This window comes from Myodes glareolus, chromosome 1, assembly GCF_982192425.1.
Source record: "Myodes glareolus chromosome 1, mMyoGla1.1, whole genome shotgun sequence".
NCBI lineage: Eukaryota > Metazoa > Chordata > Mammalia > Rodentia > Cricetidae > Myodes > Myodes glareolus.
The window spans coordinates 114133508-114160732 of NC_142026.1; the positions used below are offsets into that span (position 1 = coordinate 114133508).

Consider the following 27225-nt stretch of genomic DNA (forward strand, 5'->3'; position numbering starts at 1 on the left):
CTTACTTAAATGTCGAAACATTGTATGAATGTTTCTGATAAGTGCCATGTTTCTTACAAAAAATACCAAAACATTTCTTTGTCAGATTTCAGAAATTCATAATTTCAGAATATATGATATTAACTTATCAGATTTGTCTCAAAGAAGTAACTAATGGGTACATTCAAAAAGCAGCTTCTGTAAGTCCAAAACTTTCAAAACAGGCTCATTAATCTGTGTTTTCACCTTTTGTGATTCTAACACGGACACTATAAAAATTACTAATTGCTTCTCACTAAAAGTCTTGAAGGAAAATTTCAAAATGACGATAAACAAATGCACAGATTTTGCTGTTATCTTAGCCAAACAACTGAGGATACCTCATATGTGTTTGATATATTTTATTTTTAGCCAATATCTTTAAAATTTTTGTGATGTGTAATTTAACAAAATACTCAATATCATAAATCTCACAAATTGTGATTTTGTCTTTACTCTGATTCTGGATTCCAGGGGTTCTAGTTCAGTGTGACACTATGGAAAATTGGGAATTTAATTCTGGAAGAGGCACTCTTTTCTGAAATACAGTTATATATTGTTTATCAATGGGAAGGTGGTCTTAGAAATTCGTAATTAGGTGATTCCATCATTATTCCAATATCATGGAATATAGTTACACAAGCCTAGAAGTATAGCCCACTTCACACCCAAACTGAATGGTACAGTCTCCTAGGTTTGTAGCTCTCCTAAGCAACAAACCTGTGTAGCATGATACCATCCTGAATACTGCAGATATGTATAACAAAGTGGAATTTGTGTGCCTGGATATCCCTAAACTTTGAAAGGTGCAGTAAGAATACTAGATCATAAGAGCACAAAATTTCATGGTTATGCTATTTGTCCCATTATCTTGCATGCATTTCCTCAATAACTGACTCATTGTGAGGTGGATAATGACTACAAACCAATGTCAGAATACTAACAGAGTATAGAATCCCAAGAGGCCAGTGAATAACAGTATCTTTATTGCTCCGTGATATGCTACAAATCTGACAGTTCTTGGAATGTGTCTACTAACCATAGGAAAAGAGGTATCACGCTATATCACTTTCTAAAATTCATACTGCAATGTCAAAAATTGTGCTAGGGCATCTTACCTTCTTTCAGAAATCAAATACTTAGAAAAAGTACTGTGTGTTTTTGAAGTAAGTATTGAATTCAACATGCAGTTTCTGCATTTCTTAGGGGAAAATTGCATCTTAGTCTTGAAATCCTGAGTTATTTATTGAACAGAGTTGTTAAGCATCTACCAGGCAATCTGTGAGAGGTACCTATCCTGTCTATTTCCCTTTTATATCAAGAAAAGTGTTCCTTTACGGAATTTGTTTACAAGATAGTTGAGTCATGAAAAGCCAAGATAACTATGGGTGACAGAACTTGAATGGTTATGATTATATTTCAGATGATTTCACAGAAATGTGGAAATGCCTATTACAGAGGCTTAAGCAAATCTCTGAATATTTAAAAAGGATCTTATTAGCCTGTCAACTGTATGCATTAATGGGGTTCAGTGTAATAGTTCAACACGTGTATACATTGTGCATTCATCATCAGACCAAGGCCATTGGCCTTTCCCTGGTTTTCAAATTTTCATTTATTTATTTAATATTTATGTATGCTTGCCTGGATTCATGTGCGCCATGTGTGCGCAGGTGCCCACAGAGGCCAGAAGGGGGTGTTGGAGCCCCTAGAACTGGAGTTACATAAAATATTAAGAAAGAAACCTGGGTCCTCTGCGAGAGCAATGAACCCTCTAATAACTGAGTCCTCCCCAACTCCATTTCCCTCTTCTTATCTTTCTTTATGTTTGGAGCCTTCAAGCTCTGTTCTCCAGGTCTTCATAAAATACATAATAGGTATTATAAACTGTCATCACCCAAATTTGTTCAAAATGTCAGGACTTACAATATCTGTGTGTTTTCCTGATATCCAACATCCTTTTATTCTCATGATCCTTTCCAACCTTCCCCAAATAGATAATAACTTCTCCCATCTCATTCAGCTATAAGACATGTAGCAGCTCAGAGGACAGATCTCAAGCATGTGACTTCAGAGAGCTGTAAATTTCTAGACCATTACATTTATGTTGGTGGAGACTGCTTGTTTATTCCTGGTCACCCAGACCTGAAATAATCACACAGAAACTATATTAATTAAAATGCTGCTTGGTCTATTAGCTCAGGCCTCTTATTAACTAACTCTTACATCTTAACCCATTTCTGTTATTTTGTATTTACCGTGAAGCTCGTGGTTTACCAGTAAGGTTCTGGGTCATCTGTCTCCTTTGGCAGCTACATGGCATCTCTTTGATTCCACCTACTTTCTCTCTATATCTCTGTTTAGAAATCCCACCTGGCTTTACTCTGCTAAGCCACTGGCCAAAGTAGCTTCTTTAATAACCAATGGCAATAAAACATATTTATAGCATACAGAGAGGAATCCCATATCATCTCCCCTTCTCTGTCTAAATAAAAAGGAAAGTTTTAACTTTAACATAGTAAAATTACATAAAGCAAGACAGGTATCAGGCAAGAATCACAGTTACAATATTCATATCTACTTTATCTTTTATCATAACTAAGGAAAATTATAATTATAACTATCTATACTTCAACTCCATCAAAGACCCCAGAGGATATAATGTTACCTAAGTAAACAGAAAGTACATCGTAAGCTACTTCCAAAACTCTAGAATTGACAGAGACATCTTGTTGCCTGAACAGTCACCCAAAGTTCCTCTGTAAAACTGGGACATCCATCTTCAGCCTACAGGCCCAGAGTATCCCACAGACTTTTCCATGAAGCAAGAAATTTGAAAGACTGTTTTACCTCTTTTTTCTCCCTGTAGCAATTATACAGTTATAAATGGAGAAGTTTTTGATTAAAAATGAAAAAATAAAGTATAAATATATATGTTAATTTGCTTCCTTTCCAATACAAAATTTCTCCAGAATGTTAAACCCAAATGTTAGCTCTTTAAGAGAGAAAGTTTTAAGATCAGTGTGGTGATGCATGTCTTTAATTCCAGCATTCCAGAGGTGAGGTCAGAGGTAGGTAGATCTCTGTGAGTTCCAGGACAATCCATGTTGTGCAATATTAGTTGAAAAAGTCTTAGATTTGTTTATGTTGTGAAACATTTGTCTAATGATTCAAAGATGTGTTCCATCCTTTTATTTTGCATTTGTTTAACACTGTGAAGCTGTGTTACTTTGCCTGTCTAAAACACCTGATTGGTCTCATAAAGAGCTGAACAGCCAATAACTAGGCAGGAGAAAGGATAGGCGGGGCTGGCAGGCAGAGAAAATATCAAAGAAGGAAGGAAAATCTAGGGAGAGGGAGATCTAGGAACAAGAGAAGGAGAGGGACTCCAGGGACTGGCCATCCAGCTACACAGCAAGCCATAGAGTAAGACAGAAAGAAAAGATATACAGAAATAGAGAAAGGTGAAAGCCCAGAGGCAAAAGATAGATGGGATAATTTAAGAAAAGCTGGCTAGAAATAAGTCAATCTAAGACTCGACATTCACACATAAAAATAAGCTTCCATGTGTGTATTTATTTGGAAGCTGGGTGGCGGGCCCCCCAAAAGAGTAAAGAGTAAAAACAACCCACAAGAAGTCTGATCTACATGTAGTGAGTTCTAAGCCAACAAAGCTACATAGTGAAATCTTGTTTGAAGAGTGAAAGACAAGGAGAGGAGAGAGAAGAGATTTTTAATTAGTAAATATTAACTAATGATGTTAATGTATAAAATCCAAGATTATATTTAGCAATAGCTTGATATCAGTCAACAGCTGATGTTACAGCTTAGATATGTATCGACACTTCTAATTGCCCTGGTGATGATTTTTCAGTGATTTATTTTCATTTAGCAAGATTCTTCCTTTTAATTTAAATGTAGCTTATTTTGAAAAATAGAAAATTTTTTAAAGTCACAGACAAACAAGTTTTACGAAGTCGGTGCATCTTTGTGAAACTGCACAGGTTGATGTTTTTGTTACTTCCTCCCAGACACTGCCTCCCAAAAGCTTCACTCTGATGCACTGGATTCTATCCCCACTTCTTAATGTGCAATTTACACAAGTGGAGTTAAAGAATATGTTCTCGCCCCACCATTATCTGAGATTTATCCGTACTTTTAAATATAACTATAGTTTGTTCTTCTAGTTAGTTTTACTATGTATTCCTTTACAGAAAAAGATCTCTGGTCACTGCAATAAAATGTTCCTTTCTGTATGTTTATGTGTGTGCATTTATTTGTATATATGTGTATGTCTACTTCTTCATTAATTTTACTCTTAACAAATATTTATCTATCTATAGTTTTGGACTTCTATAAAAATAATGCTATTAAGATTTTTTGTACATTTTTAAAATCTTTTGTGAGGGGTGCCTGTGTGTGTGTATGATGTATACATATGATGTGTATGTGAGTGTAGGCACACATGTGCCAAGGCAAACATGTGGAAGTCAAACCATGGGTGGGTCCTCATCTTCCACCCTGTGTGATTTAAGTTCTACAGCATTGGTCACCATGTATACAAAGCTAGCTGGCCTCTGAGTTCCCAGGACTTCTTCCATCTCTACCTTCCATTTCAGGTCTTAGACACATGCTACTGTGCCCAGTTTTTATACAGGTTCTGGGATTTTGAACTCAGGTCTTCACACTTATGTGGCAAGTACTTATCCACTGAGACATTTCTCCAGACTATACATGGTTTTCTGTGAACAAATTACCTACTTTTTGGAGATCTAGTCCGAACTACAGCTGTTGGCTTATAGGGTACATATATGTTCTGTTTTAACTGAGTTTTCCAAATATTTTCTTAAAGTCGCTATACCAGTCTGCACCCCACTTGCTGTGTATGAAAGGGCCATGAACAATTCAACACTCGGTAATTAACCTAGAGTAGAAATTAAAATGTATAATTCATCATTCAACTTGGTATGAACATTTTTTGTAAATGGCCCCAATGAAGATTACAATTATCATTTATGAAAACAAATCATCAGGTTGATGATGGTACTAATGGAGCAGGTATGTTTTATTGGCTTATCATCAATGAACATTAAAGAGTTGATGGAGTTTATTGCCCAAATCGAATTAACAGTTACTCTTTGTTGAATGCTTAAGCATAAATGTTTTGCAACGGATCACACTGCTTACTCATCCAGGTGGAATAATAAACAAAACCTTATTCCTAAGTAAAAATTACTTTCTGCTGAGATAATTAATTCCTGTTTTTAGTTCACTACAAACTATCTGATTAAATTTTTACAAATTTGAAATCATAATACGTGGATTATAGATGAAGGATGAGAAGAGACATAGCAATTGAGGATGTTTTAAGGCAGTGAAAACACTCTTAAGTGGCTATAATGATGGAAATGTGTCATTACACGTTTGTGTGCACCCAGAGAATCCACAGACATAACACACACTAGGAGTGAACTCTTCTGTAGACCATAACCTCTCGTAATGTTAATATGTCCATGTAGGTCCATCAGCTGTGGTAAATATGCTACTCTCACGGGACCTGACCACAAAGAAGGCTGTATGTGGGTGGGTGGGGATTTTAAGAGAAACCTGTCTCTCCTCCCAATAATTCACTAGGAAAAAAAAAGATTTTTTAAAAGCCTTTAGAATAAAAATTAGGCCATCCAGTTCTGAAACATCAGTAGTCCATTCTCTTACTCCGAATTCCATGGATCAATATTTTCAGGTTGAACCTTTGCATATTGCTGTGACCCTCACATACACTTACTCTGGAGTTGTGCCAGTAAAGTGCATTCCCTGGTCTGTTTATCAGTTTCTCTTAGCGTGCACATGGACTGGTGGAGACTGGATGGTTACCTCTAGCCAATACAAACAGTGAGTTCAGCAGAAAACTATAATTTCCCAATAGAAAAAAGACTTTACAGAATGTCTTTGGCTTCCCAGGTGATGAAGTCAGGAACGGTTGCCATCAACGGTTGCCATCTCCTTTTTTGTCTCTTTGTAATTTCCAAAGGGTCATGGGGAGAAGTTCTTTTATAATGAGAAGTTCTCTGTTGTCTCTCTGATCTCTAAAGTGCAAAGATAACTTCATATTGTCTGCTAGTGTTACCAAGATCTGTCCATGGCAGGTGCCAGATATCAGACAGAACCTGTGTCTGAGAGGTATCAATCTCCTGTGAGGTGGTACACACAATAGCGTGTGTCTTGAAGTAACCTCTGAGCACCACATTTTCACCATGAGTCTGGGTTGTTGTGACTCATTTCTGGCCTAACTATTCCCTAGCACATAGCATATTATCTCAGCAAACCCATGTCTTGTGATATAAATCAAAGTGCTACTCGGCTGGCATCCAATCATGCATATGTCACAACAACGACAAAACAATATGACGGTCGGGTACTTGAGGCGTATGGTTCCAGGACAAATGGAATCCTTCCAGAGCAAACATACTAGTAGCCTTGTACACTGGGGTCAGGGAGAGACTCACAAGCGCAGTATCACTCATTGGAGACCTGTGGAGAGATTTCTTTAGATCCTCAAAATTGCAATATATGATGCATGTTGTATGAAGGCACACATGCAGAAAGACAGACTGCATTGGACTCAGATACCCCTTCAAGGTATCGCCAAGACATTTAAGGAAAAGCTGATGCTTCCATTAGGCTTCCAAGCTAAAATCAACTACACATTTCCAAGTTCAAGATCTCTGTTTTGCTCCTTTTGTTCTCAAGTGGGCTCCAGAGGCAGAGGCCTTTGTCTGGGGGAATAATGACACGTGTGATCTTGTCCTTCACAACCAGCTAGTTTGCTGTCAGTAAACTGAAAGGAAAGTATTTCATGGGTTTACATGTCCTAAAATGTACGATGAACAGGAAAACCCTACTGGTATAAAACAATATAAAAAACTACAGTGAAATTTCCTAGGTGCCTGGGGCTGCATGTATGCATGTATGCATGACGATGCTGAGTGGGTAGGAACACGCCACTGTTTGATTCAACAGATTTTATCTTCAGTCTGCATGCAGCGTTCCTACCTTCAGAATATACTCTGATCATAGCAAAATAAATGAATGTGGCGAAGGCCGGCTGATAACTTTAAAAACAGAAAGGTGTAACCAGGGTAAATAAAAGAAGTGGGGAAAGAGCTGAGAGCCAGCCGTGCGTGCAGTTGAGGTCTGCTGCGCTCAGAAGAACCCTGAAAGGTCGCTCAGGGACAGGACCCTTGTGGAGAACTTTGCTCTGGGAAAAAAGAGAGAGCGAGACAAACAAGTCTTTGTTCAGACTCTAGCATCTCATCCGTTGTTTTCTTACAGCAAAGGAAAATGTACCATGGCCCCTTCCAGCCAGCCACTTGTTTTCAAGTAAAAAGGTTTCCATGTGTCCATTTTTAAAGGAAACCAGAACATTAGAAGTGATGTCAACGATTCTCGAAAATATTGTGTCTAACACAGATTGTCACTGTGATTCTAAAGAGAAATGTCAAATGACAATAATACACGAAAATTTCTCATGTATAATTATTAATTAAAAATAATTGTGTGTTTTTATTATGTTTCCCTTGCAATCAATGCCTAATTATTCCAGAACTTAGGTCTGTAGCTGGGTGGACTGGCAAGGATGGACAAGTCCGACAGAAAGAGAAGCTGTGTGTGCACCCGGGGTGTGTACTCATCTAGGCAGCCAAAGAAATCAGCAGGGAGTGAAACTTTACATTTAGATTCCAATAGGAGGAAATGGCGATGGCCAAGAGTCCATCTTATCTATGAAGGATATGCTCAAGACAGCCTAATAGATGTCCAAAAGTTAAGATAATGTCCAACCTTATATATACTCTATGCTGTTTCCTATACATACCTGTGACAAAACTTAACTCTTACAGGAGACATTCTCAGAAACTAACAATAGTTACCAGTAAAATAGAGCAATTTTGACAAGAAGCAGTGATAAAATTGCCAGAATTGCTTCTTCCGTGCTTCATGATCATTATTAAGTAAAATCAGAGCTCTTTGGCCATGAGTACCATGACACCTCCAGAGGCTGCCTGCTGGGTCCAAAGCCGATACCCAATATGTGACATATAGGCTATGCTCTATCAGGAAAGCCTGTCAGATGGGCGAACAAGGCCTTCCCTTTCGGGTGCTTTCAGTGAGAGGCCATTGAACAAATTGCCAGTACCAGAATGTCAGCTTTGGAACTGCTAAGGTCGTTCTCTGAGGGAGTTGGCCCTGCAGCAGGGGCAGGCAGCAAATATCCCTGCAGCTTGCTTGCTATTGAACAATTTAGGTAGCTATCCAGAACCGAGCTTCTTTATGGTTAATAATTCTTAATCTTGTATGACCCTGAATGATTTGGTTTATCTAGTTTCCTTAAAAGAAAAACAACCAACCAAAGCAACAGCAAAACAAACAACAAGAGCCCACAAAATCTTGACCCTGTGATGAGGCTCTCAATAGACTAGAAACTGGGATAAAGAGACTCAGAGGATATGGTTGAAATGACAAAGAAGACAAGACTAAATTCCCAGCCAAGAGACCAGGAAGAGAGAAAGCCGATGAGTTCCACGGAAACATTCTTCTGAATTCTTCAAGATCACAGTGACTGGTGAAGAGAAGCCCATGTTTTAGCAACACTGAAGTGAACTAGACTCAGAATGAAACAAATAACACATATGTTATATGTGTGTGTTTGTGTGTGTGTGTGTGGTTTGTCTGTGTATCTGTGGGGGGATGTCTGTGTAGCTGGTGTGTGTGTGTGTGTGTGTGTGTGTGTGTGTGTGGTATCTGTGTATCTGTGGTGTGTGTGTGTGTGGTGCCTGTGTAGCTGATGTGTCTGTTGTGTGCAAGTGTTATGTATGTATTATATGTGTAGTGTCTATGTGTGTTGTGTTCATGTGTTATGTATGTGTTATTTGTGTGTATAGTATCTGTGTGTGATATGTGTTGAGTGTGTGTGGTGTCTGTGTATCTGTGGTGTGTGTATGTGGTGTCTGTGTAGCTGGTGTGTGTGTTGTATGCAAGTGTTATGTATGTATTATGTGTGTAGTGCCTATGTGTGTTGTGTGCATGTGTTATGTGTGTGTAGTGTGATGTGTGATGTGTGTTTTGTGTGTGTGTGATATCTGTGTATCTGTGGTGTGTGTGTGTGGTGTCTGTATATCTGTGGTGTGTGTGTGTGGTGTCTGGTGTGTGTGTTGTGTGCATGTGTTATATATGTGTTATGTGTGTAGTGTCTATGTGTGTTGTCTGTGGTATGTGTGTGTGATGTTTGTATTGTGTTGTGTGTATGGTGTGTGTGTGTGTAATGTGGCATTGTGTGTGTTGTGTATGTAGTGTGTGGTGTGTGTGTATGGTTTGTCTGTGTGGTATGTTTATGTTGTGTGTGATGTATGTGTGTTAGATATGTATGTTTGTGTGTGTGTGTATGTTTCTGAGAAAATCTTTGACCAGTAGGGTCTCTGTAACAAGGAACTACTGCAGGTTATTTGGCATGCAATCACACTCAGAATCTTCTGTGGCTCATTAGAGAGCAAACGGCCTCACAGATCAGAGATAAATAAAGTCGCTGATTCCTCAGGCCTGAAATGTTGCCACCATCTGGCTGGAGTTTGTTGCCACACTCTTATAAGTGATGGTGAAGTTTAAAGTTTTCTCTTTGATATGAAGAACTTTAAGTCTAGAAGCCCCAGCAGGTACACAACAAAAATAATGAGTTCTTATGCAAAAGCAAACGCCCTTGTAGAACAATATCGTGTGGTGTTTAGGCTGTCTTATACTATTCAGTCGGCAGTTCTGTTCGGCTCACTCTCGGCTGAGTGCGTTTAATGCACTGCAAAATGAGGAAGCCCCCCCACCCCCAGCTGTGCCAGGGCTAAAAGCCAAAGTTACTGAGAAGAGAAAACAACCCTGGTGGGGAAATTATAAAGACAGTGTTTAACTAGTAAAATGCCCCATTAGAGTCTCAATCGCCTAAGAGTGTGTTCCTAAAAAAATAAAAAATAAAAAAAAGCAGTTGAACCTGCAAGGAGGAGGAGGTTATCTTGTATGAAAAGTTTTTAAATATTAAATATTTCTTGTACCTTGAGGGACTATCTATGCATGAAATAAACAAAATCTCCTGACTTTCATGACACTTACATTGTAGTTTTAAACATTAGACAAATACAAGCTGGATATTAAGTAGCAATAAAAACTGCATAGGAAAGCAGAGCAAGGGAAGGACACATGGTGGGGAGATGAGCTTTTGTAAAGAAAAGGGTCTCTAAGAAGGCTTAGAGATCAGGTAGGATGCATGGCAAGGGATGGGGCTGGCCAGGGAGCCAAATGTGGAAATGGGTGGGCTGCAGAAGGAAGAAGGGAAAGAGAGGAGTCCAGAGATGCAGATGGACAGCGTCACGTGATGAGCCCTCCAGGTCACTCCTTCTCAAACTCTAACCTGTGCAGGAATCACACGGGGAAACTGCTAAAGAGCTGGTTCTGGTTCACTACGTTTGAAGCAGGATCCGAGATTGTGTATCTCTAACAAGATCCTTGCGAGCTGATACTACTGGTCCCTGGAATATATTTTGATTAGCAAGTCCCTACGGCGGGTTGTAGCACTCGGGCTCTCTTCTAAGTGCAGTGTTTTGAAGAGGGAACGGCGGGTCTTATCTTCTAAAGCAATCGCACTTGCTTCGAAGAGGAAAACAGATTCCATGTGGGCACTGGGAAGGAACAGTGATATTCGTCTCAGCAGGAAATCAGTGGTTTGGACTCAGAAGATGGTAGTAGGGTGGTGAGGAGCTTAGATTCAGGCAATATTTTGAAGGCGTTGCTGATCATTCTTGTTGAATGAGAGATCTAATACACAGAGGAAAAGAGAACACTGTGAATTTGGGGCCTAGGCAAATGAGTAGAAGGTGTTGTCGTTAATGACGGGTCCAGGGGGCAGAGGATGCCATGGTAACAGAGGAGGTGGATGCTGGGCATTGAATTGTGTCCCCTTGAGATTCACCAAAGTCAGAACCCTAGCACCATACGATGGATCGTATTTGGAAATAATGTCTATCACAGGTAATTAAGCTAAAGTTGGAGCCTGTGGGGTAGAGCCTTGACCAGTGTGATCAGTGTCCTTCGTGGGAATGTGGGCACACTGGAGCATACAGTCATCCCTCAGCATGCTTGGGCCATTGGTTCCCTGACCCCACAGATACTAAATCCACATATGCCCAAGCCCTTTCTCTAAAACAATGTAATGTTTGTACAGTACTCACCTCTGTACTTAAAGTCATTTCTGTGTTGTTTCTAATATGTAATGCAATGCAAACATTACAAAAGTAGCGATTCTCCATATTGTGTGAAAATGCCAAGCAACGGGTTCATACAGGTTTAGTTGTTTTTTATTTTTTATTTTTTTTTATTTTTCCTTTCCCTAATACTTTTGATCTGGGGGTGTAGAAGAGTCCTGTGCAATAGTTGGGGATATTGCTCTTTTTGATAGAGCTTCTCAAAGGAGGGGACTTCAGTGATCTGGGGAAGGAGTATCTTAGAAAGAGAGAACAGCATGCATTCATGTATAGAAGCTTTGGAGTGTTAAAGAGATCAATGGAGCCAGGCCAGGTGGTGCAGGCCCTTAATCCCAGTTATTCTGGGGACTGAGGGAGGCAAGTTCAAGGCCTGATATTGGCCTATGAGTGAGTAGTTAAAGGTAGCCTCAACAACTTAGCAAGACCCTGTCTTAAAATCGGAAGTCAAAAGACCAGCAGAGGATACAACTGTGTTAGAGATCTTGCCTGGGATGTGTGAGGCCCAAAGAACATCTGTCAGAGCCGGGGAGAGAAGATCTGACTAGAGAGCTGGGTACGGATGAACACAACTGTAATTCTAACACTCTGGGAGCAAAAGGATCGCCAGGCTAGGCCAAGAAAACAAAATCAACAGCCCCAGTGAACTAGAGTTCAGAAGATGTGAGCCTTAGTGGTCTCATCATGAATAGAGATACAGTCTCCTTGGCACCTCATCCTCCAGGCAGGATGCTAGGCACACAACTAAAATGGAAGTATTTTTCAAAGGCTAAGATTTTACGGAAGCAGTAGCATGGGTACTTGGTTTGTTGTTGGTGTTACTGTGGCTGCGGTGGTGGCTGCTGCTCTTTCAGTCATGGTAGAAAAAGCACGGAAAGTAGCACCTGAGATAAGGACACTGTAGGCTTTCGGCTCGAGGGTCACAAACCCTAACGTTGCAAGGATACTTGAGGGTCTGCGTGGCGATCATCAAGCCATCCCTCTTAATTTTTTAGAAGTTGGAGCATCTGCGTTCATATGATCTTAATTATAACCATCCTTTTATTTAAAGTGGGAAGCAGCGGAAGGTTGTGGTAGCATAAATCACGAGTCGTCTAATCTTGTTTAGGGTGTATGAAAACAAGATGGAACCCTTTGAAGTTAGTGAGTTCAGTTACTAATCCTCCCCCTCGCCCTGTGCACACATTGCTTTATGTTTCTTAGAACTGTTTGGACAGGAACTACCGGTTTTTTCCAGGAATTTTTATTTTAAAAAAAATAATAAGTTCAGTGTCTGTGCTATAAATCAGTATACAGTTGTTCAGAACCAAACCATCCCAGCTACCAGAGCTGCTTCAAATTATGTAGCTCATTGAAATAATTAAGAAGGATTTTTTGTTTGTTTGTTGTTCTTGTTCTTATTTTTTTCTAATCATTGGTGGTGGACAAATTAAGAAAACCTAAAGCATACAAATTCCATTTATCATGTTCTTGACACAGCTAAAGTAATATGGGATTAGGTATGAGGAAAGCAGGGGACCAAAGTTGTCTTTAAAATAGTATTCCATATGGAGCTGAAGAGATGGTTCAATGCTTAAGAGTACCAGTTGCTCTTCCAGAGGACCAGGGTTTTGAGTCTCAGCACCCATAAGGCAGCTCGTAGGCATCTGTGTGTAACCCCAGTCCTAGGGGATCTGATATATTCTTCTGACTTCTGTAAGCACAGCACTCATGTGATACAAAGACACACACATGGGCAAGTACCTAAACACCAAATAAAGTAAGATAAAATAAACAATGTTCTGCCTGCCAAAAGTTTATAGTGATAGGTAGGTGACAGATAGATAGTTAGATAGACAGACAGACAGACAGACAGACAGACGGACGGACGGACGGACGGACAGACGGCTGGCTGGATAGATAGATAGATAGATAGATAGATAGATAGATAGATAGATAGATAGATAGATAGATAGATAGATAGATAGAAGGACTGTGTAGTATTTTTTAACATTTTCTAATTTATTTACATTTATTCCATTGTGGAAGGAACATTAAACAATGGCATACAATAAAGTACTGTTCACTCTAGACACAATGCTACAGAGCAGATATCTAGATTTAACTTTTTAATTGACTAAAATCTCATTCCCATCGACTATAACTCGCCATATCCCTCTTTCCCCAGGCCTTAGAACCTCCTATTTCATTTTCTGACTCTATAATTTTAACTATTTTAAATACCTCATGCAAATGAACTTGTGCACTATTTGCCTGGTTTACTTCGCTTAGCACGTGGTCCTCGACATTCAACGTCATTATAATATATTGCAGCATATCTTTCTTTCTAGAGACCATCAGTCTATTATATGCATTTGCTCTCTTTATCCATTCTTTTTTTTTAAGACATGGTTTCTCTGTGTAACAGTCCTAGATGTCCTAGAACTCGCTCTGTAGTCCAGCCTGGCTTGAACTCACAGAGATCCACCTGCCTCTGTTTCCCAAGTGCTGGGATTAAAGGTGTGCACCATAGTGCCTAGCTATTCACTCATTTATAAATGAGCAGTTGGGTTCCTTTTACATCTTATTTATTATATATATAGTCCTTCCATAAACATAGTGATGTTAGTATGTCTTCAAGATTCTGATTTTAATTTATTTGGATAGATACCCAGAGTAACCCAATAATAACACTGCAATTATTTAGTGGAAAATAATTGCCAAATGGAAACATGCCTTGGCTGTTTGCATGCCCACTAATAAGGCCAGAAAAATAATTTATTCTTCATATCCGAGATATACCTCTACCCCTCTACTGAGTCTTAGAAGTTATCTAATTTATATAATTAGTGAATGACATTAATCAATGATGTTACTTACATCTTGGTAACATGTTCAAGCTAGTGTCCTATTCAGGTGCCTAGAGGATGGTCACTACAAACTAGTACTAACTAGTCCCCGGCCATCTATAAAAATAGATGATGCTTACTGAACATGACTAATTACGCAATGATATTGTGTGCTTCGTGTATACTTTTTAATTGACTGTCATATATAACATTTTAATTGGTTGTTTTGTCAGGTTTTTTTTTTTGAACAAAATGTCTTGGACAGTTGTTTCTGAGGTAACTCTGACTGGCCTGAAATTCCCTATATAGTCCAGGCTAGCCTTGAACTGGCAACAATCCTCTCATCTTAGCCTCTCAAATGCTGAAGTGACAAGTACGTGCTGCCATGACAGGCAAAATAGTGTGTTTTAAATATTATCCATTTTCTCCTATTCCCCTTACTCAAATATGCATATATGTATGTAGGTATGTGTATGTATATGTATATTCCACTTTGGATATGTTAAAAATACTAGACTTTTCTTATTTTCTTTTTATGAATATACTGTTCATGCCCGACAACAAGAATCCTAAGAAATAAACAACCATTTACAACAGGAAATTTTGATGAGCTGCATTCTTGAACTTGAAATGGTTCAAGTAAAAGAGAGTATTTCTCCCCAAATGGCTCAAACAGAACAAACTGGGAAATATTAAGTGTTGTACATACAGTTTCTTTCTTTTCACCACTTGAATGATGACAAAGCATCCGCATGTTCCTCCTCAGCAAACTGCCAATAGGCTCTTAACCCCCAGGAAATAGATTCTCCATGTCAGCTGCCCCTGTATTTTATCTACTAACTCAAGGTTTGTAGTCACCTTTACAGCTATACAATTATCTTGCAAGTCTAGAGCCCTTCTCTTATCTGGTTGAGATTCAAAATTGCATCAGTTAAAAAAATGCCAAGGACTTCCTATTTCCAAGACCAGGGGCTCTAGGAGTGGATGTGTGCAAATCCAAATATCCTCTCCAGAGCTTATTCTGGAGATGAGTCACTCAAATGCTTCCAGAGGCCAGCACAGAGAAGCTACAAGAGGAGACGGGACTGAGTTAGCAATGGCATGGGGGCCACCGAAGAGCATATGCCTAGTGTGGCCCAGACCGTTCCTTCTCAGCTGCGACCACAGGTGTCACAAGGGAATGCAGGTTCCACGTGGCTAACTCCACTAAATTTCTTCAAGGAGCTCTGGGAATTCTGATGCATATACAAAAACTTGCTGACTTGTAAATGTTGACTGCTCTCTGGTTAGTCTTTCCTTTAAATATGATGTAGCCAAGGCTGCCAGGGCACTGTTGTACAACTTCTGTTTTGGATTGTCAGCAGGGAGGGCACAACTTCCTTCCTCTTTCTTCACCATCCTCCTGCCTTTCCATTCACAGAAAGGTGCAACAGGCAGGCCCTCCCTTGCACGAGGAAAGGCCCGAGGTTTGGGGACTTGGGAATGCACAGAGACTGAATCCTTCCGAGAAAAGCCTACAGTCCCAAGTCTAGCCTCCAACAGAGCCATGTTCTAACTCAAGACGGTCCCAGACAAGAAGGTGTGAACCCCGAATTTCTCTGTGGAGGGACAGCTTGACAGCTTTCCGTCCAGGGCACTGGGGACCCCAGATTGAGATAAGGACAGGAGAAAGAATAAAGAGAGCTGCAGGGAGACAGCGAGACTTCCAAAGAAAGAGGCTCAAGAAGTGTGTGAGACCTAAGACTGAAAAGTTGTGACAGGGCAAATAAAGAGAACAAGTCACAGCAAGAGAATTGACAAAAAAATCCACACTAGAAGAGGCTAGAGGACTTATTTGGTGCTCTGAGCAGGACTTTGGGTGCTGAGAAATGAGTTTACCTGGACCGACCCCTGTAGTGAGACGCTGCAGTGAGCTGAAGGGAACATGGACAACAGGCAGAGGAGGGGATGCCACAGGAGGCAGGGTTTGGTAACCTTGGAAACCCCCTTGTAGCATGAGGGCCGGCTTGTTGGGGTTTCCGTCCCGCCCGGTACCCCAACAGCCGGCAAATCCCAAAGAGAAATTACACACAGGACTCCATAAGGTTATAAACTGATTGGCCCATTAGGTCAGGCTTCTTGTTAACTCTTATAACTTATATTAACCCATTATTCTCATCTATATTAGCCATAATGGCTCCGTACCTTTCTCAGCTGGGCAAGTTACATGCTGCCTCTTCAGTGATCTGCGCAGGAGTGGCTGAGGAACTTTTCTCCTCCTTAGCCTTATCCTATTCTCATTACTCCGCCTCTACTTCCTGTCTGGTTGACCCGCCTATACTTCCTGCCTGGCCAATCAGCGTTTTATTAAAATAAATGATTGACAGAATATAGATAATTCTCCCGCACCATTTCCCTCTTTTTTTTTTTTTAAACAAAGGAAAATACCCATAGTCCATTTGTTGGGAATGTGGGTGATTTTCTCTGAAAGGACAGCATTTAGAAAGTGAAGCAACACTCCATTCACCCCCTATTGATGACTGCCTACAGAAAACCAAAGGACAACCTCCAGGAACCAGAAATGGTGGTTCCCCTTGCCAAACCCTTAGCAGACTCAGAGAAATCTACTTAGAGCAGACCCTTGAAAGCAGTTCATGTACTAGATCTCATTAATCAAACTAGTTAAAAATGAATTTGAAGGCAGAGAGGCACATAGTTCCATGGAAGGGCTTTTATCGAGAATCTCCAGACCCTGGAAATAAATTCCTTCTGAACTTCTAGTCCTTATCTCAGAAATAGCAGTCTCCAAAACTCAAGATTTGTTTTCCCAGGTCACCTGGGGAAGAGGCAGGAGCAGAGGGAGGTATGGGCATCCTCTAGTTGTCATAGGAGGCTCTCAGCCCACGTAGCGGCCCTAAGGGGCCAATTTTACTCCTTCCCCAGTGAGCACTGTGGGGAACTCAGAGGCACAGCTCTCCCCAGGGAAACACTGAAGCCATGGGATGCCATTAGCAGAGCAGAGAGGAAACCACCTTAAGGAAGGCAAAGGACAGACAATTTATTATCTTTTTCTGTACATCAGTTAACAAAAACTCATGTGGCGCTTTTGTCTGGATTCTAGAACCGTCTATCAAAAGGCATCAATAAAGCTTAAAAACAGTAAAATACGAAGATTATTGAACACATGGAAAGGTTGTTTGGAGGTACACGTGCACACATGTGTGTGTTCAGAGGCCAGATGTCAACATCTTCCGGCTTCTCCCACATCTGTTCTCCATCTTACTGGTTTTTTTGAGACAGAATCTCTCACTGAACCTGCTCATCACTGAGTTACTAGACTGGTAGGCCAGCAAGAACACTTTTGCCTCCTCCTCCCCAGCACTGAGATTATAGGAGTGCCACCACACGCCATACCCAATTTTTTGTTTGTTTGCTTGTTTTCTGAGGGTGCTAAGGACTCGGGTCCTCATGCTTGCATAACAAGCAACTTTTCATACAGAGTCAAACCCGCAGCCCCTACACCTATTTTACAATGAGGGACAAACGCCAGGAAATCCCTCAGAGTCTCTGTGTGAGTCCTTTACCTAGCCTCATTGTCTCTATTTTTCTTCTCATAGTTTTCTTCCTTTTGTCAGTCGAAACCTTTGTTCTGTCAAACAGTCTCAGATCTCAGAGAGTAAGGTAATAGCTTTGGGGACATGAGTCTAGACATTCCTGGTTTGAACGTCTTGCTGGTTTACCCAGACTATTTCAGATGCTAAAATCAAACACACCTTCTGCCCATTCCTCAGTGGGAGACCCATGCTACAAAACAGAAAATGGTTCCAATGGTTCTGTTTTTCCTCTATATGGATGTACACATAAAAGGGAAGAAGAATCCATCCTCTGAGTTCTGTGTACTCTGAGGGAGCTTGGAGACCATTTGCCACACTCTTGTGTCAATGGTAGGTTGAAGGTGAGCTGAGGATTACTCAGGGCAGAAAAACTACCCCCTTGCAGCAAGAAGCCAGGAATCCCTCTTATCTGGTTTAAGATGGTTGTAACGTCATGTTTCTGGTGGAGACAAGAGTAACAACCAACCACTGGAGCAGATGTGATGGCTGCTATATGGGAGGGGAATTCCAGGAGACTCAGAGCACCATGTTACCCACAGGATTATGGATCTGGGGGGACTCCCACTGTGAGTATGTAAGAACAGGACATACAATATGGAGAAGTAGGAGGGAAGGAAGTCGGTTTAGGATGTGCGTCTTTTAGGGTCCGTTACAGGTTCCAGCTCCACCAGAGAAACTAAAAGACACTTCGGGGACCACCACTTGCTATTCAAGTTAGTTTTCTTTTAGCATTTAAGGACTCCACCTTGCCATCACACAGATCTTAAGGTTGTCATTTTCCCCCAATGAGATGGCAGTAATGTCTAAAGCCTAGTGGGAGGTTGAGGTAAGCCTTTGAACCTGACAGACACAGCAGTCTACAAAGAGGAAGATCAGGTCGGGACAATAATAAAGTCATTATCTCTAGAAACTGATCAGGCCAGGACCTGGCCTGGTAGAAAATGAAGGGAGGAAAAGCAATGGCATGTGGGGAAAACTGACCAACTCTAAAGACTATTTCCAAGTGAAAGTAGAATTGCATGTACACAATGTGCTCTGATAGACTGAGAACAGTTCTTTGTGAATTAAGGTCTCTAGGGAACATGGTGAGCACACTAACATTTGAGGCTACTTGAACTAAACCAAGCAAATGTATCGTGGGTGCCTACTTACCATCCATTTCCAGATCTCAGTCATACCACCTGTATTTGAGAAGAAGGAGATGAAGGAGAAGGTAGAGGAAGAGGAAGGGAAGAGGAGGGAGAGGAAGAGGGGGAGGAGGAGGAGAAGAAGAAGAAGAGGAAGAGGAGAAAGAGAAAGGGAAAGGGAGAAGGAGAAGAAGAGGAGAGGAGGAGGAGGAAGAAAAAGTCTGTTGCAGGTCTCAAACATACTGCCAAGCTGGCTTAAACACAAAGGAGGAATTAATTTTACGACTTGGGGTGTTTTATGCAATTCAGGTTTAGTAAATCTCTTGCCTAGACTTAGAAAAAAGCCAGAGAGCTTGTCATTACAACTTTTAACATCCACTTCGTTTGCTTTTCTCTCTGCAAATAGGCTTTGACTCTCACGTCCACATGTCTGCTGTATCTCTTTTCCCCCTGCTTCCCCTTACCCCTGAACCCACCCGCACAATAAGTCTAGGAAGAGAATCCAGTTGGCTCAGCAGTTACTGGGCATCACCTGTCCAATCAGGCAGAGCCAGGAGGCAGTACCTGGATTCCATGGCCATGACTCAGAGAAATTCAGCATTAGGGACATGTGTTTCGCAAAGTATAACATGCATACAAATCACCTGATTATCCTGTTTCAATGCAGAATCTGATTACATCTAGGATGAAGCCAGAAAGAATACATTTTTAATACGCTTCCAGTTGACACTGCTGTTGCTCTACAAATTACATGTAGCAAAGTCCTAGAAGATGGGCTGGCTCACTTCCCAGACCTGATAAGGTCTTTTTTTTTTCCTCTGCCAAATGTAACAGATGCCATTTTTTTGTGCTCTTCTTCTGCCTTCTGGATACTTATCGTCTCTTCTAATCAAAACTATTTATGAAATAGTCGTAGATTTGCCTTTTTCTTTAAGAAAGCATATTGAATACCTAAAGGAATCAATATTAAATGAAAGGATTTTGATTACTCTAGTAATGAAAAGGTATATGGGTGACAGAACAGACATTGCACCCACTGTCCTGCACTACCACAGCTTAATAGGAAGTCTAAGGGATCCATTGGTTCTGACTGCAACACTGAACCATTGCTAGCCGTTACCTAGCAAGGACTGAACGGACTTAGAATGAAGTGGGGTTTGTGAGTGACTTGTGTCACTCCTGTGACAATACCCAACACAAACAACTTCAGGGAAGAGGTGATAGCTTTGGCTTGCAGTTTGAGGAACCAGTCCATCATGGCGGGGAGGACACGACCGTGGGATTGTAAGACATCTGCTCACATGGCAACCACAGTCTGGAAGCAAAGTGCGGTGAACGCTGCTGCTCAGCCCGCTCTCTCCCTTTTAATCTGTCCAGGACGCCCATTCCATAGAAGTGTGCTATCTACAATTATCGTGAGCCTTCCCAGCTCAGTTAACTTAGTCTAGAAACTTCCTCACAGATATGCCAGAAATCTGATTGTATGGTGATTCTCAGTCCTGTCGCGCTAACAATGGGAATCATCACGGAGGATAATTAAACAGACCTGTCTATAGCCTACGAGAAATCATCTGGGTATTAAAGCAAAATTAAGCCTCTGCACTTAAAATTATGATTTGGTGAGTGCAATTCAGTTGACGCTTTCCATAGGAAATGCTACCCACATTCTGTGAACAGTGGGTCAGCAGAGGCATTAGGATGGGCAGTGTTGGACACCCGGTTTCTCTGTATTGCTGTAAGGCTGGGGGAATACTCTTCTTCTTTAATTTGGTTTAAAGTCTGCAAAAGTTGTTTTAAGTCCAATTTAAATAAGTTGGTCATGGCATTAAAGTTTCCTAAGTGTGAATATCTCTCTCTCTCTCTCTCTCTCTCTCTCTCTCTCTCTCTCTCTCTCTCTCTCTCTCTCTCTCTCCCCCTTTCCCTCTCCCTCTCCCTCTCTCCCTCAGTGAGCATTTCAATAAAAATTCTTTCCAAATATCCCTATAGGCATTTCTCTAACCCTTCCCACACTAGCGATTCTCTGTAGACAAGCAAAGCTTCACTGATTCCTAAAGATGAAAAGATACTGATCTTCTGTAGTAACACCCAGAATCCGTCTCCAAAAGCTGCAGGACTTTGCTGCCTTGGGTAGCCAGTGGCGTGAAAGTCTTGGAAAGTGGTGGTTGCTGCCAGGGGAGACTCAGTGTTTACCCAGGTTTCTTCATTTCCCATATGTGTGTGCTTGCTCACCAAGCCAGGAGCTCTCAGTCCCACCGTTAGCAACCTCTTACAAAACAGACATCCCCCGTGCACTGCAAACCTACAGGAACAGAGATGAAGCAAATTGCCTTGGTCTGTCTTTCTCGGAACCAGAGACTCCAAACAGTGTGTATTTGGCAATTCTTTCATCCGCCGAAGGCCAGCCCGAATGGGGGAAAGAGGAAGGCTTTGACTAAGACCACAACAATTGCAGGAAGATTTTTCAGTGGCCAGGGCTGTTGATAACACAACTAACTCAGTGAAGAATGACGCACATCTGAGCCCCTGCCTAAGACATCAAAGCCATTTATCACAGGACCTGGAAGTAAATTGGAGTCTCAAAAAAAAAAAAGACAAGAAGAAGTAATGTAATTTAGAAGGTTGCACATAAACACATATTCAGGCTGACTTTGAACTTCCTAGCTCATATCTCTGATCTCTGTTAATCTCTCAAAGGATTTTCATTTAACCTAAGAGATACAGACAATTTCAATTTGAGCAGTTAATTCCACCTAGTTGCAGAAATAAATGCTACTATTAATTTACCAATTAAAAAGACCAGCCCGAGGACCTGCAGTGTCCCCATATGGGCACACGGTGAGACTGATACAAATTTATTCTAGACTTTTCCATATGTATGTATAATTTTCATATAGAAATCAAGATAAGGATTAGTAGGAGAAAAGTAGAGGGGATTCTGTGTTGTGGTTATAGACCTTTGTACCGGGATTGCTGTGTGGAGATTAACACTGTACAATGTGCAAAGACCAAAAGAATGATATATGCTCCCTGGGAGTGTGCCATGAGATAAGGGGCCTGGTGTTCACACAAAGTGTGAAATCTTGTCTTCCTGTGATTCTACCTGCCTATCTTCAGTCTAACACACCCCCCCCCCACACACACACACACAGAGAGAGAGAGAGAGAGAGAGAGAGAGAGAGGCAAAGGGAACACACAAGGCTACATGGGACGGAGGCTGGGAGAAACTTTGTCCCACAGTTAGTAACTTCTTTCAAAATGGACTTCCTTTGGGAGCTTTCTTGAGTTGCCAAGCTCCTAGGTGTAGTGAAATGAAATTAGCCTCTTCCTTTCCCCTGTCCTTTTGCCAGTAGGTTAAGGCTTTGCACTCTAGTTATGTGTGCATTTCTCTCTCTAACTAGTCTCCAAAGCAAAGGGAGTGTCAGGGTGCCGTATTTTTCACAAATGCAGAGGAAAATCCCCACTGGAGATAAGCAAGGTCCTCCAAGTCACCATTTCCCGTGTAGTCTAACTGTGTCTTGGTACCATCTGCCCTTTCATCTAAGCTGGGAGGAACTGTTGGAAACTTTCTGATGCCAGATGAGCGGGATGCCTAGAGCTCTGGACTGTCTAAAAGTCAATGGGCAGGAACTTAGAAAGAGCTAGAAACTCATCATAGCGATAAATAGATAGATAGATAGATAGATAGATAGATAGATAGATAGATAGATAGATAGATAGATAGATGATATACATATATAAAATCTTTGAAGCAAGTGATATCTTTGGAACCCTTGTGGGTTGTTTTTTTTTATTTTTTTAATTTTTGTTTAAAATAGATTTTTTTCTTACAATATATTTTGATTATTGCTTCCCTCCCTCAACTCTTCTCAGATTCACCCCACATCCCCACCAATCCAAATTCACATTCTTTTTTTCCTCTCTCTCATTAGAAAACAAGCACCTAAAAATAACAATATATAGAACAAGATAAAATAACATAAGAGCACACAAACCTGAACAGTACAAAACAAACAACAAACAGAAGAAAAAGGAGTCAGACAAAAAAAAAAAGCACAGGAAACGCATAGAGACCAAAACATACACACACACATTTGCAGACACAGAAATCTCATAAAAGTACAAAATCGGAAACCATACCATGGAAGCAAAAGATATGTAAGTTAAACAAAAAAAAATGCAGCAAAGCATTATGAGACACACACAAAAAAAGCCTTCAAAATGACCATTAAGTCAGTTTTGTTAGCCATCTGTGTCTAGCATGGAGCCTACCCTTAGGTGTGGTTTGTCTACCCAGTGAAAGTCGGTTTAAGGAAATGGAGTCTTTTCCTTTATGAGTAGTTGCCAATTGGAGAAAGCCTCTTGGCTGGGGATGGGAGTTTATATCCGCTTTCTCTCTTGGTGCTGGGACCCCTGGCTTAGACCTGTGGCGGCCCTGTGTGTGCTGCCACAGTCTCTGTGAGCTCACATGCCAGTCCTATTTTGTGTAGAGGGACTTGTTTTCTTGGTGTCCTCCATTCCCACTTGCTCTTACAATCTTCCGCTTTCTCTTCTGCTGGGTTCCCAGATCCCTGAGAAGAGGGATTTGATGATGATCCCATTTAGGGCTGACTGTTCCAAGGTCTCCCACCCTCTGCATAATGTCTGGCTGTGGGTCTCTATCTGTTCCTATCTCCTGCAGGAGGGAGCTTTTCTGATGATGGCTGAGCAAGGCGCGGTTCTATGAGTATTGCGTCATGGCGTTAGGAGGCAAGCTTTGTGCCGCTATTGCGTGCCTATATCTCACCAGTTGGTCACTACTGTAGGCTGAAGGGTTTGCAGCTAGGTCGGTGTTTACCTTTCTTTCCCCTTTCGTAGCATGCAGAGTACTTCCTATGTCATGAACACTAACTAGTCCAGGTAGGTGAAGGCTCTAAGTAGGCACTAGCTTAGCTTCTCCTGTGCTGTGAGTTATGGAGGTATCGTCTGTAACAACGGAGCCTTACTATTGCTTGTGGAAAGCAACCAGCACCTTGGAAGGGCCTGAGTTATTTGGGAGGAATACCACAATCTTTAGTCCATGCAGCTATACATCTAGCATAAAAGATGACAGACACTCATAGTTGAGAATATTCCAAACTGTTTCTGTCTTTTGGGAGGAGCTTTCAATAGGGAAAAGTAGAGATTTTAGCAGGCTGACACTCCCGTGAATCCTAAACATCTTCAGAACACTTGAATTTTACTTGGAGCTCAGGCAAGTGCGCAGTTTTGAGAGCCATGAGGTTTGATGGTCCCACCCTCGGCGGCAGCACGCAGGAGCCTCCAAGCCCTTGAAAACATGTTTTTTGTCTCTTGATTTCTTAGAGCAAGGTGTTTGTGAGACTGGTTGCTGGGGCACCCGGCCCTGCTCCCCTCTGCCTCCCATTGCACTGTTAATAAAGCTCCAGGGATCCAATTACAGTCGCTATGGAGGAGAAATTCCAGCCCCAGATTTTTCGGAAGGGCCCTCCTGCTACAAGAGCCCTTGCAACCAAAGCTCGGTTCAGCTTCGGTGTTCACAGCCCCAAATCTGCCGAGAGCACAAACCTGCTTTTTATTTCTTCCTTTTTGAGGTGGATTTGGGGACAGCTCATTGGTGACAGGTGTGAACAGTCTTGGCTTGTTTACCGAAGGTCTTTGAGACTCCAGTAATTGTGGTGACGACACTTTCTTTTTAGCCCTTTCTTCCCAATGCATTGTGTGAAGCTGTTAGCCCAAACCAAAAAAAAATGTTCCTTCTGAATATGGCAAAGCTGTGGCCGTTAGTATAGCTCATTACTATTATATTATGTATTTACGCAACATCATACAGAAAATGCAACCACTGAAATAAACAAGCATTATAGAAAGTAAACAGTAAGGAAACTCAGTCTGGCTTTGCTTATGGAACTGGAGCAAAATCATGACTAGGAAGTTATATCATACTTACGCTATCCATGTGGCATCCTGGCTTGGTTCATGTGTTAATACCAAGTCTGTGCCGGATATTACCATCTGCCAGGTCTGAGAAATGCAGATGTGAATAAGGAAAAAAATGAGAAAGAAACAATTCCGGTTCTCCAGTTAGTTTTTCTGAGTCTCCTTCATAGTATGAACCTGTACCAATGCCATGTTCATGGTAATGTTTTCATGACAAATTTGAAGAGTTGGATGTAACAAAATTATCACACAGAGCCCTGAAAATACATAAGATCTCTATGTGTCAAAGAATATATATACACACAATATGCATATATATATATATATTTATACAGTTTTCTTTCAGAGAGGGCTAGTATAAAGAATATAGACAGATAGACAGACAGATAGATAGATAGGTATGTATACATATATAGCTTCTTTCAGAAAGGGCAAAGAAAACAATGATCTGAATAGATTATTGCTATTTTTCCTTCTAGTGTTCCAATCTTTTCCACATCAAGGCTCTCAGTCAGACATTTTGAGAAGAGACTGAAATCCCCACTGTGTGGCCAGCCCTATGCTAGATGCAATAAGGAAAGACAACATAGTTAGAATGCTGATTGTTCTTACCCATTTTTGAAGGTCAGTCTGGGACATATCTCAAAATAACATCTATATCTAGAATAAAATATCTTTCCACAAACTAAGACATACCCTTAACAGCGAAGTGGTCCTTAACCTGTGACAGATTTTGCTACCGTGGATGGCACATCTTGAGAACAGCCCCCAAAGAGCAGAGTTTAGCCCTTTCTAGATGATTCAGTATGACATTCTGAACTCAGATGTAGGAAAGGCAGAATCTCAAGGAATGTCTTTGGGCACTGGCAAGACCTTCAAGGCAATGGCAAACTGCTGGAATTTGGTGCAAGATCCTTTTAGAGTGTGCTGAGTGCTAGTGTTCCCCTGGTCCCAGGCCTCTGACTTGGGAGAGGAACAATGTGTCTCCTGGCTGTGGTGGCTAGGGGATTTCCTACAGAGTTAATATTAGACTCAGTCACTGCAGACATGTGCGTTCCATTTGTGACTGCTGTATCAAGTGGAGCGCCTGACCCGTCTTCTCAGCCTCATCACTCCCTAGATAGTAGTTAATGTGCACGGGACAGACCCGTTTACTGCAGGAGGCACAATATCCAGAGGCACAAAGGCCACGCACTCCTTTTCTTTCCAAGAACACAAAAAACGCTTCCTTTCTTCAGTGCAACCATCTTCTTGCTTTGACCTCCTAATAAGTTCTCCTGAAGACAAACATTTAGTAAGCAGAAAGGAAGGATAAAGTCTGTTGTAAATATTGGTATTTGGACATAATTACTATAAATGCATATGATACATATATGTATTCTAACATATATCTGCCATACAAACGCATATGTACACATGGTGCACACATATTTGAGTTGCTACAATGAAACGCCTTAGGTAATTAATTTATAAATAGAAAAAGATTTGTGTGGCCTAGCATTCTGAAGATCTGATTTCAAGGTTGGTCACCTCCCTCTGCCACAGACCGCTGATGAGGGCACTGGACAGCAATAGTGCGGAGTGCAAAGCAGAGCAAATCCCTCGCGACATGAGCCAGGACAGCAATCTAGAGCATGGGTCAGAATCTCACAGTTGGTTTCAGGGACATCCCTTTGTGAGCCAAGGACCTCCCACATAGCGCCATCTCCCAGAACCCCATAGCACTCCCAATACTGACTACCAAAGTATCAAGTCCTTAACACCTGAGCGTTTGGGATCACTCGACTCCCAGAACATGGAATATATATGTATGTATCATACATGTCATAAATGATGAGAAGGGACCGTATGTCAAAGTTGCCCGTTTCTACTTCTTTTCCATCAATCTTCTCATAAAGCTTCCATATTCAGCCTTGTAACATTAAAGACTAAAAATCATAAATTATAAGGCAAGCAAGTTTTTTAAAATATTTGTGTATTATTAAAAATCCAAATATTCTGTCAAATAAATCATAGGACTTTTACCAAACACATAATTACGTATTTTTTCTCTTTTAAGTGTGATAAATGTGTGTCATTCTAGCTTCTATAAAGACAAGATACCACAGACTGAATGACATCACAGAATTACCCCCTCAGGATATTTGAGATTTGGGTACCAGGAAAGCAGGGTTCTGGTAAAATGTGTCTTTCTGCCTACAGGTGGCTAACTTCTCACTGTGTGTAGAAAGGAGTATATATCTGGTTTCTCTTATCATAAGGACATTGATCTCAACATAAAAACCCCACTTTTACAACCTACCTAACCTAAAGATCGGATCTCCAAATCCCATCACATTATGAGTCAGGGATCCATATGTGTATTTTTGAAGGCTATAAACCTGCACTCTGTGATCATGTGCATTGCATCTGTGAAGGACAGAACACC

General features: G+C 41.1%; 1 protein-coding gene across 3 annotated transcripts in view; it reads left to right on the forward strand.

The window, feature by feature from the left end:
- Positions 1–27225, forward strand: part of Pde7b (phosphodiesterase 7B) — a 319484-nt gene that overhangs the window by 104828 nt on the left and 187431 nt on the right. The gene's annotated exons all lie outside the window — the stretch shown is intronic.